Source organism: Saccopteryx bilineata, chromosome 2 (assembly GCF_036850765.1).
Source record: "Saccopteryx bilineata isolate mSacBil1 chromosome 2, mSacBil1_pri_phased_curated, whole genome shotgun sequence".
In the NCBI taxonomy this organism is placed as follows: domain Eukaryota; kingdom Metazoa; phylum Chordata; class Mammalia; order Chiroptera; family Emballonuridae; genus Saccopteryx; species Saccopteryx bilineata.
Genome location: NC_089491.1, coordinates 128,786,198 through 128,803,477, shown reverse-complemented (window position 1 = coordinate 128,803,477; position 17,280 = coordinate 128,786,198). Strand labels below are relative to the sequence as shown.

Sequence of the window (17,280 nt, the reverse complement as noted above, 5' to 3'; positions counted from 1 at the left end):
GCTCTGGCAGTCAGAGCCTCCAGTGTAATCAGGCGGGGGTGGGAGTCAATTGTTTTCAAGGTGACTGTTCAGCGCCTAGCATTCAGTTGGACCACTCAACCCAGGCTTTCCACACTTTGTAGCCTGTTTTGGCTGGGAAGAAGAGGCACTAGTCTCTGCTTGCGACTAGTGTAGTATAGATCTTATTATCTGCCAAGTCTTGTTAGCGTTTATCCCTGAATATGGAGGCTCTATCAATCAGAATTTGCCCCCGCCCCTTTAACGAGAGGCAGTAAAAAATATCACGCCTCTTGTCTTGGATCGCTGAACTGAGAGAGATCTTATCAATTAGAGCCCCGTGGGTGCGCAGATTTCATGGGTTAAGCTAATTTCAGTGATTGGGGCCGCAGCTGTGCTCCCAAAGGTTTTTCAGGCTGCCTGCGTGCCCTTCCCCCAACGCTTGATTGTTAGCTTGAATGGCTGGGTGAGGTGCCCCGCCCACGGAGAGAATCTCCCAAGTAGGGAAGACCGCCCTGGCGCCTCTCCCGCTAGCCCCGCCACTGGCAGCTGGGGCGCACCGGGCGCAGGATAATGGGGCACCCTGGGTGTGCGGGCCAGTAGGGCGCTCTGGGCACATGGGACGCCCAGGGCATGTGTGCGAATGGGGTGCTCCGGGCACCGGTGGCTGGAGACTCTCACTCGCAGTGTGCGGGCCGCTGGGAACGCTAGCGGTGCTCGCTCTGCGACCGGACCGTGGCACCAGGCGCACGCCGGCGGCTGCTCGCAGCGCTTAGGCTGCCGCTCCCTGAGTGTGGGCCGACTCACCACAGGCGCACTCCCTCTGCGGCTTGAATGAACATCCCTGCGGTAGTTAGCTTCCTCCACACCCTCGTCTCTCAGATTCAAGTGATAACAGTCCTTTCCCTTTCAGTTTGTGTGGAACTCCGGAATGCTCCGAGGATAAATTTTTCTGTTTCTAGTTAATAAATTTGTTGTGATTTTGGGGAGATCTGTCGGACGCACTGCTCACGGTGCCATTTCCGTGACGTCACTCAGCATTTGAACTCTTGATTGTTTTGTGTGCCCATCATCTGTGTATTTCTATATTTTTATATTTCCAACAGAGTCTTTTATTATCTCTTCATAATAACAATTTTGAAACATCATTTTTATCAGGTCAATATAAAGATAATTTGTTTTTTCTCTAAGTTAGTCAAATCTTATTTTTGCACTTGAGAATTTAGAATGATTTTGTTTGCTTATAACCATCAGAGGTTTTTAAGTTCCACTATAACATAATAAAATAGTTCTGCTTTTAGAAACTCTGCTGGACTTTTTCTATTTTCTAGTTTATGTGTCTGGCTTTCACAAGAATATTTTTGTTCTGTCATACTTAAATTTTGTCAAAAATAATTTTGAAAAACTGTTAAAAATTAATCTGAAATTTAGGTCTACTCTAATTTTTTTGGTCACAATAAGATAGATTTATTTTCTTAAAAGCAAAGTAGTTGCTACATTGAACTGACCCCTAAGTTAGAATTTAAAATGTTATAGGAAACCTCAGTGTCATTTGTTCCTGTGTAGCCAATGAGTAGGATCTGACCTTATAGAGTAGAAGTGAAAAAGTTTGTTCTCAGGGCAAAATGCTTATGTGAAGAAACAACTGGAGAAGGCCTACCCTACTTTAAATACATGCTTAAATTGTCTTTGTGCTGCACTGAGCTACTCAGTTTTGTATGAAAATTACTCTTACACTACATATTTTGAATTATCAATAAAGGTGCAGGGGTTTTTGTCACTTGTTTCTTCAGGCTGTTTGCTGCATAGGTGTCAATTTTACACATCATTTTATCTGAAAGTGCTAGACTTAAGACAAAATGTGTTAGATTTGCTAAGATATGATCTTATACATAAAACGTGAGACTTCACATTCAGATATATTCAGGATTTGTGGTGTGTCTTTACCTACCCTATAAACACAGTAATCCTGATAATTCCCATTTCTTACAATTTTATTTTTTAAGAAAGGGGGTGCACATATAATTGTATTTGCTTATATTCCTGACAGAGGTGGACTTCTGTTTTTGTTAGCATTTGAAGTAACTAAAATATGCTTAAAATTTTACACATATAATGACTAGAAGACTTTTCCACAAACGGAAACTGGTTCTAGTTCTGTGTATTTTGTACCTTATTTCTTCTCGGCTGCTTAAATACATGTGATGCTAGGAGATATAGAACATATTCATAATTCAAAATATGACAATATTACTTTGACACCAGCCTTTGTTAGTCAGTGTGTTGTACCTGGCAAGTCAATGTGGTGAGTAATAGTCTTTCTGAAGACCGTCCTAACTGTGGCTACCAATACTTTAATTACCGTATGTATGAAAATGACTGTAAGTCAAATAATAAAGCCAACTAAACCAACTTAACTATCAAGTTAACTCAAGTTTTCTTTATCCAGATCCAAAAAATGCTTGTGACCACTCCAAAGCCAACAACCATAAGAATTGCGACAAAACCAACATCAAAATAAGATGTATAAAATTGTAAGCATATTATGCATCAGATGTACTAAGATATAATTATAATACATAAAAATGTGAGTTCAGACCTGGCCGGTTGGCTCAGTGGTAGAGCATTGGAAGTCCCGGGTTCAGTTCCCAGTTAGGGCACACAGGAGAAGCATTCATCTGCTTCTCCACCCTTTTCTCTTTCCTTTCTCTCTGTCTCTCTCTTCCCCTCCAGCAGTCAAGGCACCATTAGAGCAAATTTGGCTCAGGCACTGAGGATGACTCCATGGCCTCCCTTTCAGGTGCTAGAGTGGCTCTTTTGCAACGGAGCAATACCCCCAACCCTGATGGCCAGAGCATCACCCCTTAGTGAGCATGCCTCTGTTGGGTGCATGTGAGTCTTTGTTGGGCACATGTAAGAGTCTGTCTCTGCGTCTCCCCTTCTCACTTCAGAAAAATACAAATATATATATATATATATATATATATATATATATATATATATATATATATGTGTGTGTGTGTGTATATATATATATATATATATGAATTCACACACAGATGAACTCATGGTTTATACTGTTATAGTTTTGTTCCTTACAAGTACAGAAAATCTGATAAAGTGTGTTTTGTATAATTACATAAAAAGAGGCGATGGTGTATTGATAAGTATAGTACTGAGCATAAAGAAAATGTTTATGTTGTGATTAGTCTGGCCCTTTATCTCCCAATGCCAGGTGAATCAGCATTGTGGACAGGAATATACCTGCAGGTTTCTAAGCACATGCTTAGAACTAGCTGGGTTCAGCAGTGTCATTTAAGCAGTGTCCCAAAGCCAACACACTGGTGTTATCATTTCTCTCTCACTGGGGAACTCTCTTCCTTCCACCTTGGCACCTCTTGCACTCATGGGGTAATCCAGATGTCCCATGAAGTCTGGAAATCATGCCTAATGGAGTCACTTTCAGGTGTGACTTACCCTAGTTCTAGGAGCACGGCTTGGCAATAGCTACTGATGATGGCTAGAGTAATATTTCACATAAAATTAAGCTGCTAGAATGGTGCTGATGTGCTGTATTTGGTAACTCTCAGTCATATAAGATATAGGGCCAATTAAGGGCTCTGGAGTAACAACAATGTACCTCCAACTTTCGGGTTTGAGCTTTGCATATGGGCCTGTATGATAGCTTCTGAGTTCTAAATGCAGGTTTCAATCATGATTTCTGACTCATGGAACATTTTTGATATTTACAGTTACATATAAATATTTAATTAGTTCATCAAATTTCATTTTAAAAACTTGCTTGTAATATTTTAATTGAAATTATTTTGAATTTATAAGATCTTTTTAAAATAGTGAGTGCCACCACCCATGAACATGATATATATTTCCATTTATTCAGATCTTCCTTTATGTCCTTTAACAAAGTTCAAGAGTTCTTTTTATTTGTTTATTTTTTTAACAAATTTACTGTACCTGCTATGAATGGGATCTTTAAACTGTTTTACTTTCCAATTGGTTATTTTGTTAACTAAAATGTCTATTGATTTTTGTGTGAAAATTTTGTATCTGATCACTTTGCTGAAACGTTTCATTAATTCTAACAGTCTATCATTTATATATTTGGTTTCATACATTGATGGGTAAATCATCTACAAATAATGATAGTTTTATCTCATTTCTTCTGCTTAAACATTAGCTTGGACATCAAAAATGATGTTCAGTAATGACAATGAAAGTAAATGTTTGTCTTGTTCTTCTCTTTAACATTAATCTAATGCTTTCAACACAATTTTTTCTTAATTATGTTTTATTAAATTAGAAGAATTCTGAAAAATGTTTTCCTAGGAAATGTCCTTCTAGCAAGTTTCTTTTCATTTCTCAGTTATGGTCTAGCCAATTTAGGATTTCTTCTCCAGGGTTAAATTTTCCCAACGCCATGATAATAAATTATGATTTTAGTGAAAGAACTTTAATTTAGAAAAATTGATTAAGAGATTTGAAAGAAAGAAAGCATAATACAAATACAAAAATGTCACTTAACATAATAATTCTGAAATACTCAATTTATATTCAGATAAAATATGTAATTATAAATGTTACAATATGGCATCTTTTCACAACATGTGCTATTCTAGATATTAAACACAAATGTCATTCTCTTTTTATCCCTAAATAGTATCAGAAACTGGATGAAATCTATGCAAAATAACACATTTTAAGCTATTTTTAATAATTTGGTTAAGATAAATTTAAATTTTTATGAAGATATAGTTTAATTTTGAGTATGCTCTTCACAGGCCTATCTCTTTTATACAACCAAAACTCAAAAATATATCAATCAAGATCATAATTCTACCCATTATTATTTACTAAATCTTAATCTGAATTAGATTTTATAAAAGGATATTTTTTATTTTGGTCAGTTCCCAAATGATATAATCTGACTTAAAAATTGCCAGCTATCTTTTGTTTCTGGTAGTGGGAATATTAGAAATTAATTTAAGTGAGTCCCTTTATGCAAAGCAAAACAATATAGACCCTGACATCTTTACTTTTAAAGTGCAATGTTATTAAAATATCTGATAACATAAAGAAGGCTTGGCTTAGGTCATATGACAAACATGGATAGCAGGTACTCTTGAGGAATAATTTACCGAAAAAGTGAAAAAGTATGAATTGGTGACCTGGGCTCAATACCAATGTCTAGAATTCTGTGCGATTGAGACCAGATTCTTTCTCCTGACTTGGCCACGCTGGCACTATACACCTGCCTCTAAGAAAATGGCAATGGCTATACCTTATCACATAAAGCTTCACAATGTTGTATTATTATTTTAGAACTCTAGCTCTTCTTGATCATGGAGTAGCTATTGCTAACCATAGTAGAGAGGGAGAGAATTTTTCTACGTTATTGTGACCCACTATCTGAGAACTTGCTGCAGACCAGGGACACCAAGTTTCCTACAAGGTCACTAGTTAGTGTGTAGTTCTCGCTGTGTAGCTATAATCTCAGCACAGGCAAATAGGATTCTCTGACATCTTGGGAAGGCCTTCTGATTTTCTATCCTATAATCAGCATGTCTTAATAGTTTTTTTTATGGCAAGAAAAAGAAAATGCAGACACAAAAAAAATAAAGCCATGCTCTCCACCTGTGTATTGAAGCCTGGGATGATTTAATTTGAATGACCTCCTATGGTCTTATTTTAAGCTGAAGAAGCATAGAACATTTTATAACAAATTTTAAGCCCAATGTTTGAGGCAATGAGCGATATGGTTGTAATTGGTAGAATACAACCCTAAAAGCTAAATATTATAACAATAATTTTTTTTCTAAAATTTGGTACAATTCTTCTTTAACTTATCTTATAGGTAGCCTGAAGATTATCTGAAATTTTGTAATCTTTTAACTGTGGTATTTAAAGTATTTTTATATTATTCTTGATTAAATAATGAGCATTAATATAAATTATACTTATCAGGCATCATAAAAATAACATAAAATATAGAGAAGATTATTCAGAAAGTGTGTAGCATGAAAATTGAAGGAACAGAAGGTCACATGAATATCAATTTCAAGAGTTGAACAAAGTTTGAAAAGCCTGCCTATTACACTGAGAAGGAGTAGATAGACAAGACCAACCAGTAAGACAAGTCATGACAATAGGGGTGAAGAAACTTTGAGATGGAAGACATAGTCAAATTAGCTGGATGTGACACTTAGAAAACCACTGGTGATTTGTGAAGATACTGTGTTGGTGGAATGTTAAGGGTAAAAAGATGGGGTAAAAGTTAAGTAGAGAGAGTAATTGGGGCTCTTAAATAAGAGAATGTAGGTTGGTACATGTATAGGAAAAGTTAGGTAGCAGAAAGGTCTAGTTAAATAAAGAAATGTAGAAATATATTTAGAGTTGGAAAAATATATACCAAGATTTAAAACTTGGATCTGATACTTGTGGATGACTTTATATTGCCTTAATTTTATATTTTTTAAAAACATAAATACAGTAATGCTTATTGCACAAAATGTCATGAATACACTAAAGAATTTCAGTTCTGAAAATTCCTTAAAGATGCTTTTCAGATGACAATAAAGTTAAAAATGCCAATTGAAGCTTTTCTCTTTACCTAAGAGAGTTCATTTTTACTTCCCAATTATGTATCACTTGCCAATTTTAGATTTTTCCTCCAAACTCTCAATTATTCAAATTGAATAAGTCCTAATATGGAAGCTTGCAGTCTGGGCAGCTAGAATGTTTTGAGGATACTGCCCAGATAACCAGTGCATTTTCTGCTACAATGACTCTTAGCTCAACTGTGTTTTTTTGTATAAATATATTTGAGTGGTTATTCATTGGCCACTATTTTTCGGCTACTTGGTAACCTTTACTGGTACCTTAATTGTGTTAGCCAGTTTGGGCTACTTCAACAAAAGTACCATAGACTAGGTGGCTTAAATGACAAGCATTTATAACTTACCTGTCTGGAGGCTGGGAAATCGAAGAGCTGAAGCCAGTAGGTACAGTGTTCTGATAAGAACACACTTCCTGGTTCATAAACAGTATTTGCATTTAAAATCCTTACTTTTCTTATATCTTCACGTGATGGAAAAGGGAAGAGAGCTCTCTGGAGTTGCTTTTATAAGAGCACTAACACCACTCAGGACAACTCACCCTCATGACCTAATCACTGCCCATCTGTTAAGACCATTATATTGGGAATTAGGACTTCAATACAAATGTTCAGTCTATTGCATTTATTTTTATTTGTAATGCATCTTCTCCACATATATGTATTTGTTGATTCAATCTTATATTTTTCAAATTTCTGAGTCATATATAGATGGCTAGCTTCCACAAATATAAACTGCCTCACACAAGCACACAAAAATCACCAAACATTTAATACTGTTTTATTATCAATAAATTTTTTAATTAATTAATTTATTTATTTTTTTCATTTTTCTGAAGCTGGAAACAGGGAGGCAGTCAGACAGACTCCCTCATGCGCCCGACCGGGATCCACCCGGCATGCCCACCAGGGGGCGATGTTCTGCCCCTCTGGGGCGTCGCTCTGTTGCATCCAGAGCCATTCTAGCTCCTGAGGCAGAGGCCACAGAGCCATCCCCAGCCCCCAGGCTATCTTTGCTCCAATGGAGCCTCGGTTGCGGGAAGGGAAGAGAGAGACAGAGAGGAAGGAGAGGGGGAGGGGTGGAGAAGCAAATGGGAGCTTCTCCTGTGTGCCCTGGCCGGGAATCGAACTCGGGACTCCTGCACGCCAGGCTGATGCTGTACCGCTGAGCCAACTGGCCAGGGAATAAATGTTTTTAATAGCACAGAAACCTGTTTACCAAAACCAGAAATGTTATAGGATTCATCTTTGATTTTTTAAAAGATTTTATTTATTCATTTTAGAGAGGAGAAAGAGAGAGAGGCAAGGGGGGAAGAGCAGGAAGCATCAACTCCCATATGTGCCTTGACTAGGCAAGCCCAGGGTTTTGTACAGGTGACCTCAGCATTCCAGGTCGACACTTTATCCACTGTGCTACCACAGGTCAGGCAGGATCCATCTTTGATAATGATCATTTTTGGACTAAGAAATCTGTTGTTCCCCTTATGCTCTAAATCCTTTCATTCTCTAGCCAATATTGTGTTTTTGAAGTTTTATCTTTCAGCCTGAAATGTAGATAGGTAGAATGAGAGAGGCTGGAAAAAGAAAAAAGTTTAATCTCAGTAGATTTCCCTCTTTTTCCCATAGCATATCTATGTCAGTCAAGGTGCCAAAATCCAAGGGTAACATAACAATGTTAATAACTATTCATAATTGACTATTGTATATACCAGGTTGCATGTACTGGGCAAAGTGCTTTATATGCTTTATTTATTTATTATCATAAATCACTATAAATAAATATTTACTGAATTTTTATAGCTGAGGAGTTTGGTTATAATAAAATGAAGCATGCAGCAGGTCAGTACCAGAGCTGCATTTTAAATCTGACTTTCTATTTCAGGGAGTATAGTTTACATTCTTATTACAGAAATGTTATTGATACAGGAGAAAATGAACAAATGGCTAGTAGTGTTATTTGGACTAGAGAAACAAAATGAGGTCAGAAAAGAAGACTATCCCTAGGAATGTGTTTATTTTTGTATTTATGAAGGTATGTAATATATAATATAGGTGTGTGCATGTGTGTACATACATATTTAAAAAGCATAATGTAACATTTGCTCTTCTAAGCCCTTTAGAAGAATGAACAGATTTAGTTTTTCTGCCAACTTTCTAAGGAAGGTTTCATTATTAGCAGTATTCTAGAGGTGAGAAAAGTGAAATACAGAAACCTTAATAATTTGCCCAAGACACATGGCTGGTTAAGTGGCAGAACTGGAATTCAAACCAGATAGTCCCGCTCCTGTACTTTCCCTTAACTGGTAATCTATGCTAATAAGCATAGAGGGAGTTCCACACATTCTCATGTGCTCATCTCCTCTCAAGGAGGCTCAGATTCCAGTGAATCATTGTAACCTATCCCTTGCATATCAGTTTTTTTCTTACTTGATGTTACACAACTACTTTCAAATATGTAGTGATATCTTTTCTCAATCAAAAAATTGTACAAATTACATTACTCTCATTTCTCTTTGCTAAAGCTACCCCAATTTCCTACTAATTGTTACAGTAAAACTCCTATAAATCATGTCTATCTATTTATCATCAGTTTCTCTTCATTCATTTTTGAAGCCACTTCAGGTTCTCACACCCGGTACACCATTGAAACTGCAGTCAGCAGCATCACCACTGACTACTGTATTGCTCAACTCAGAGATTAATTCTTAATTTTTAACTCATCAGCAGTTTAAAATACATAAAATACTTTATTTTTTTCACTTTTTCTTTCAAGGTGCTGCCCTCCCTATGTTTTCCGCTTACTTTTCCGGGAGCTTTAGTTTAGGGTACTCCTCATCCTCTCACATCTTCTCTAACCTTTCAGTAGTGGAATGTCTCAGGGCTCAGTCCTTAACTATTTTCTCCTTATATTTATATTTTTCTATATATGTTCACTCCCTATGTAGTCTCGCCTAGTCTCATATCCTACTAATTTCTATATACACATTACTCCCAAATTTTATTCCTAGCTCATATTTCTCCCCTGAACTGTAAATATAAGCATCTAGTTGCTTATTCCACATCTGCACTTGAATGTCTAATAAGGCATCTCAAACTTAACAGGTTCAAAACTGAGCTCCTGGTCTGTGTCTCCTTTTACCCTCCTCTTCACACTCTTCCCCCTGAATGTTGCCCTTCTACCTCAACTACCCTACCCATGTATCCCCCCCATCTTTTCTTGCCCTCTACTATCAACCTGCTTTACCCATCATTTTCTTATTTCAGTATATTAAAACTTCATCATTTCTTGTCTGATGGCTTTATCATACATCTCACGGTAAGTCTTGCCCGCCTCAAAGTGTACCCATAAATACACTGTTCTTCATGACCCTCCCACTTCCACCCTGACCCGATGGATTGTGCAATGTTCCTGATTGCATCTATACTCCTTTCTTAGTCTGAAATTGGAGTTATGCTTTTAATTCACAGTTAAATTTCTGCTAAAATTCTTCCATTGGCATTCTAACTCATTATAAGTAAAAGTTGAAGTTCTCATAAAATTTATAAGCCCTATGTGACTTCTTTAACCTCTTCTCCTGTGATTTTCCACCTGGTTTCTTCTCTTTCTCCCACACTCACTTTGCTCTGTTCCTTGAGCATGTCATCATACCTTCTTTCCCAGCTGAACTTATGCATCTGTGGTTTTCTCAGATGTAACGAATACACATGTATGGCTCACTCTTTTCTCTTCTTCAGGTCTTAACTGCTGTCTTCTCAGTGACACTTTTATAGCAACCCAATCAAACATTCTCATTCTTCCCTACCTTTAGACACTCATTGTAGCCCTTTTCTTATATTAGTTTTCTCCTGAAGGCTGTCACCAGTGAATATAATATATATGTTATAGATTTATCTTTTTAAAATATTATCACAAAGAATATAAAAAAATACAGTAAGGGTAAAGCTTTAATAAAATCAATAATTATACCCAAATTAAGGGTATTTTTAAGTGCCTCTAGACACTCTATGGTGCCTGGCATTGAAGAGTCCAATGGCTGCCAGTATAATTTTGAGTCATTGCCTTGATTCTTGTTAGGATACCAGTCTACTACTGTTTTTGCCTATCAGTTCAAGTGTAGGTGCCACAAAAAAGACAAACAGCATCTTAACAGTGTTAAAAAATAGCTTTGACTCCATGGATTCTCAGAAAAGTTCTCTAAAAACTATTGGGTATGTGAACCACACTTTGATAACTGGTAGTCAAAGTGCTTTGAAAATTCAGAATAAAAATAAAACCATATAAATATAAGAAGCATACAATTATAAAACTAGGGTTATACAACCAACAAATTGAACAATCAGATATTCAAGACAAAATGCAAATAAATAATAAATCTTTTCAGATGCAATACCTTTTCCAAAATACAAAATCTCGGAGGGTAGAGAAGAACAGAATGCCAGAATTTCAAAACCAAAACAAAAATTTCTCAACTTATGGGAATGGTTAGTTTAGAGATAACAGTTAAAAAGTTTAGAAAGCCTACATGACTTATACTCAGTTAGTTACTGACAGAGCTAAACTTGACTTCTAGTATGCTATACTATTTTGAAAATGACAGTAGCCTAAACAATTCTTGAGTTTGTTTATCTAACTGAGATATTGGTCCTTGACTCCAAAGTCGTATATCTTTCTAACTGCTTCCTGGGCATCACTGTCAGAGTACTTGCCACTATTCATTTTCTGAACAGTCCTTTCTCCCACATACTCCCTGAGGACGGACACTGCATTCTTCCTCTCTATAGCACACATTAGCACAATCTAGCATTTAGTACAACAGCTGGCATATGGTAGCTAAATTTCTGATTTTTGTTCTCTATGCCTTTACTTTAGTAAATAATAGTTTTTACTGTTCTAAGTTCTTTCTATGTTTTCTCATTTATCCCTCTCAATAATTCTATAAGGTAAATATATTGTCCCAGTTTTATAAAAGTAAATGTAAGATGTTCCATGATAACAAGTAATTTGGACAAGTTTGCAATGCTAATAAGTAATGGAATTCAGGTTCAGTCCACACTTTTGGGGGGGGGCTTGTTTTTTGGGGTTTTTTTTTTTTTGTATTTTTCTGAAGTTGGAAACGGGGAGGCAGTCAGACAGACTCCTGCATGCACCCGACCGGGATCCACCCGGCATGCCCACCAGGGGGAGATGCTCTGCCCATCTGGGGCGTTGCTTCAGTCCACACTTTTAGAAAGGATGAAATTTGTAGTAATGTTCAATAACTGTCAGTTAGATAAATAAATGTTACTTTGGAAAACCTTTGAAAAAAATTGAGAATAATGTCATTTTGGAGAATCTTTGAAGATGTTTAAGTTCTTTCTGGATTATGGGAAAGCAAACGTTCCTGTCAATTATATCAATTCTGTCTTTTAAAAAGGTATGATAAAATATTACCAAGGGCAAAATTACTTTCTATGAAATATCTATATTGCTATAAATGTACTAAGAATGTTTATATTTCATTTATTTTTTCTTCTGTATCTCATGAGATATAGTTATTAGACATTTGCAAACAGTGGAGAAGCTTCTTTCTAAGAGCATGATATTAATAAATGTTTACAATCAAAATGCTGAAATATAGTAAATGAAAAGCAAATTGCACTTTGCCCAACATAATCATTGTTTTTCCTAGAAAATAATAGATTATGTTTTGAAGTGTAAAAATGGTTTTCTATGGGATTCACAATAACAGAAATAGATTTACTAAATTTCTTTTGACTGATTCTGGTGGTGTCTACACAAAACTAAACTGGATGCTTGTTAGTGAAATAATTATCACTTTAGCAGCATTTCAGAGAAGATACTTTTGAAATTTTATTCATATAGAGTCAGGTCAGAAATTATTTGATTTACTTTCCATTCAGTTACTAGATTTTATTCTTTTTAGCTTCAGAAAATATTTTTTGACATCTCATGTCACATGCTTCCTTAATTTTGTATACATACACAATAACCTGTGTTTATGTATATAATTTTGCTATTTATCATCTTATCCTCCTATGATTTTTGGATGAAATGGAGTTTTGCTTATTACCACTGCCCTGTATTTGACAGAAGAATTGAAGTATTCAAACTTCTCTTTGTTCTCTGTTTTCTCAGAAGTTCTACCTAAGAATAAGTACTGTGCATTGAGCCCTGTCATATCTATCAGGAATCCTAAGCACACTGGTAGGTGACAAGAAAGAAGTCACCAACTTCCCATCCAAGGGAAGTTCACAGACTCAAATGCCAAGGAAATGAACCTCATGTGTGAATTATATACCATGAAGAAGAACTTCTGAGTTGGACATCCATTGTTCAAGCCCTTGCTCTGTCACTTATACCTTGGCAATTTAGTAAAACTCTGTGAGGCTTAGTTTATTCTTTTGTAAAATGGGAATAATATACTTACTAATATAGCTTTGTGAATATTGAATTTAATATATAGCTATATATAAATATTCTGTATACAGTGTATTGCTAATTATTATTATATTGTATGTAATTAATACATAATTTGATATATAGTATGCCATGTCAAATCATACATCATAACATATTATATATTAAAAACTATATATTAGAAACTGCCTATTGAATGACAGATATGCAAAATATGTTGTAAATACTTAAAAATAACTATTACTAGTTCCAAGTTATAAGTTGGGGCAAACATAAGAAATTTTTATAATTTCAATAATGGAGTGCTACTACAGATGATTAGCAATGGAACTAATAGATCCAAAGTGAAAGAAGGAAAATTTTTTAAAAATCAAATATTCAATTACTGACTTTTTTTTTTTTTTGTATTTTTCCGAAGTTGGAAACGGGGAGGCATTCAGACAGACTCCCGCATGCGCCCGACCAGGATCCACCCAGCATGCCCACCCAGGGGGCGATGCTCTGCCCATCTTGGGGCATCGCTCTGCCGCAACCAGAGCCATTCTAGCACCTGAGGCAGAGGCCACAGAGCTATCCCCAGCGCCCGGGCAAACTTTGCTCCAATGGAGCCTTGGCTGTGGGAGGGGAAGAGAGAGACAGAGAGGAAGGAGAGGGGGAGGGGTGGAGAAGCAGATGGGTGCTTCTCCTGTATGCCCTGGCCAGGAATCGAACCCGGGACTCCTGCATGCCAGGCAGACGCTCTACCACTAAGCCAACCGGCCAGGGCTATTGATGGTATTTTAACCAAAGTTGAGTACTAAACATTATTGGTATGTGTGGATAATAGTTATCAAAATTGTGTCTTTAAATATATTAGTTCTATAGTTTTTGCTTTGTTTTGTTTTTTACTGATGTGGTTAATTTTTTAAAAACCTGTAGTTGTTGACAAATATGCTTTGAATGATTCTTAATGGTGTACAATGCACATTAGAACAAGAAATGGAGTTACTTAAAAGCAATTCTATCAGAGGTGAAGACACAATGATGATCTTAAAACCTTTGAAATCATACAATGTGAAAGCGTGAGGTTTGGCACTAGTTAAAGCTGCAGTGATTCTAGCATTTATATCAATATAATCTTTGATCCATGATTAATTAGCTGTGCAACATTTCAACAGTTTAATCATTTGGTCACTTTGGTTCAAAATCAAATCTCTGTGATCATAAAAGATGCCTTTTGTATTGGTAGGTTTGTGTTATACTGTTAATGGTTATAGAAAGCATTATAAATATTTACAGTTTATAAAAAATTTGAGCCCTGGTCAGCTGACTCAGTGGTAGAGCATCTGCCCAGCATGTGGAAGTCCCTGGATCAATTTTCAGTCAGGGCACACAGGAGAAGCACCTGTCTGCTTCTCCACCCCTCTCCTCTCCTTTATCTCTATTGCTCTCTATCTCTTTCTCCTCCCCCCACCCCTCCGCAACATAGGCTCCATTGAAGCAATGTTGGATCGGGAGCTGAGAATGGCTCCAGGGCCTCAGCCCCAAGTGCTAGAATGGCTCCAGTTGCAATGGAGCAACGTCCCAGATGGGCAGAGCATCGCCCTCTAGTGGGTATATTGGGTGGATCCCAGCTGGGTGCATGTGGGAGTCTGTCTCTCTGCCTCCCCGCTTCCCACTTCAGAAAATACAAAAAGAAACAAAACAAAAAAAAAAATTGGACATTTTTGAACAGCATAGGTTTTAAATATTAAATAATTTCTGTATCTAGAGATAATTTTAACTTTTTCTCCTTCAGAAAATAAAAATGATTCACCTTAATTGCTGTCAATTTTGTGAAAATGAATCACTATGCTAAATCAAATTCTCCTTTCAAAGCAAAAACATTTGAAACATCTGGCATAGTACTCAGTAAGCAAATAGTGAATTGCCACATTTGCATCAAATATGTATATTAAAAGATACAACTGGACTCTGTTTCATTGAAAGCTTTAGGGATTCTGAGACCATCATTTTAAATTTATCTGTTTGGCAGATGGATGTTTTGACAAGTTGCCCACATCATTTTTCAGTTCACTGGCACCAATAGCCCCAACAGTCAAGTGTTTGCTGCAGATGGCTCAAAAGTTGGAACCCTTTTCAGGGCTTATCCTCAATCAAAGGAGCTGCCTTGTCCAAGCTTAGGCTCCCTCTTAGAGATAACCTTTATCCAATAACTTACTGGTGCTGAGATACAAGGGCTTGGCGCCATTTCCTCAATTCAAAGCAATACTGAAGGGTCACCTTAGCTTCAGAGCTGCTTATAGTGTGAGGCGAGGCCTCTGATGTATCTGCATTGTGGTTCAACTTTTTCCTTTGCTTAAACTTACTCTCCTTGCTTTATAGGGTACTTCTGACAGAAGTCCTCAAAAACAAATATCTATCTCAGAACCTGAGTTCCTGCAAACCTGACATAAGATAACTTGTCTCAGGAATGCTCCTAAAAGCCAGGCTCTTCTGAAAAAGGGATTTTGGAGCTAGAGCACCAGCTGGCAATGAGGACACCATTGCTGATGTCTGGTAGCTGACAGCTCCTGGCATGCCATAGTGGTGTGACTGCTGGATTTTTTACTGATGACAAACTGGGATGAACTACAGGTGGAATGGGTTGCCTTTGCCTGTTGCAATACTTCATATGACTCTTAGAAAAAATGAAAAATCAATGACTCACATTCAGTGACGTCTACTCACCAGAACTGCTATGGCAGATAGTGGAAGACAGAATGAAAAAGGTCACAAAAGTGAGCATGGTAGGAGGCCAGAACGCACAGCAGCTCCCACTTTCTGTGGGGGAACTGGGAGGAGACTCTTCTAACTAAAGCAGTAGGAAATGTCCTGGCAAGGGGGTTGCCTTCCTCATTGAGGGGGTTCTCCTGTTGAATCCAGGACTGGTGGTAGTAGTAGGCTCCCTGATAGCAATAAAGATGACAAGAACCTAAAATAATAAAGTCAGGTGATGGCTTTTAACTCTCAGAAGCAAAGTGGATACAATTACAATATTATTGGTAAGTAGTAGCCTGAAGGGGTCTGATTTACAGAGACTGTACAGGTAGTTAAGAGAATGCAGTGATACCAAGAGCAAGATAAACAGGCATCCAACAAATGTGGAATTTAATTTATAAACCAAAAGAAGTCATCCTGGATGCTCAGAAGGTAGCAGACAACTATCCTAATTAAAAAGTAATAATCCTTTGGTTTCCGGAGTTAAGCCAGGATTCACAGACAGAGACCATTATGAAAGGAGAAATTGTGTTGTATCCAACCTCTAACATAACTTCAAATTTTCAGTTATCAGTTCTAAGAGCATTTATAGATTCTTTGAGATTTCCTATGTAGGCAATCATCTCATCTGAGACTATGGGCTGTTTTGTTTATTTCCTGTCACTCTTGCATGTCTTTATTATTTTTTTCCTCACCTTATTTCACTGGCTGGGATCTTTAGCATGACATTAAATAAAAATGGTATCTTGTTCCTTATCTTGGAAGAAAGCTTTCAGTGTTCACCAATCAAGTAAAATGTTGACTTTATATATTTCTATAGATACCATTTTTTATACAGAGTTAATTCCCTTATATTATAGTTTTCTAAGACTTTTTAAAATCATGATTAAATGTTAAATTTATTAACCATGTGCAAAAAATAAACTATTATACTTTGCACTTGATATAGACATTAAATAAAAACAGGTGGCAGATTTAAATGAAAACTTAAAACTAGAAAAACTAATAAACTAGAAAAAAGTACTAAAGGAAATCTTTATGACCTTGGGTTGGGCAAAGATTTCTCAGGTAAAGAACCAAAAGCAGGGTTCATAAAAGGAGTGATAATGAAATAGACTTCATCCAAATTAAGAACTTCTACTATTTGAAAGACTTAAGAGAATGAAAATACAAACCATTGACCAGAAAAAATATATGACAAATAAGTATTTATATAAAATATATAATATTGGAACATATTAATAAGAAAACAATCTGATAGCCTGACGAGGCAGTGGCACAGTGGATAGAACATCAGCCTGGGACACTGAGGACCCAGGTTTGAAACCCTAACCAAGGTTGCTGGCTTGAGTGCGGGTTCATCTGGCTTAAGTGTAGGATTACCAGATTGAGCACAGTATATCTAGGTTGAGAGTAGGATCATCAACATGACTGACCCCATGTTGCTAGTTTGAGCTCAAAAGTCACTGGCTTGAAGCCCAAGGTTGCTAGTTTG

At 36.7% G+C, this 17,280-nt stretch overlaps 1 pseudogene; it reads left to right on the top strand.

Moving 5' to 3' along the window:
- The first annotated feature begins 640 nt into the window (after positions 1-640).
- Positions 641-17,280, top strand: part of LOC136322310 (large ribosomal subunit protein uL6 pseudogene) — a 63,742-nt pseudogene continuing 47,102 nt past the window's right edge.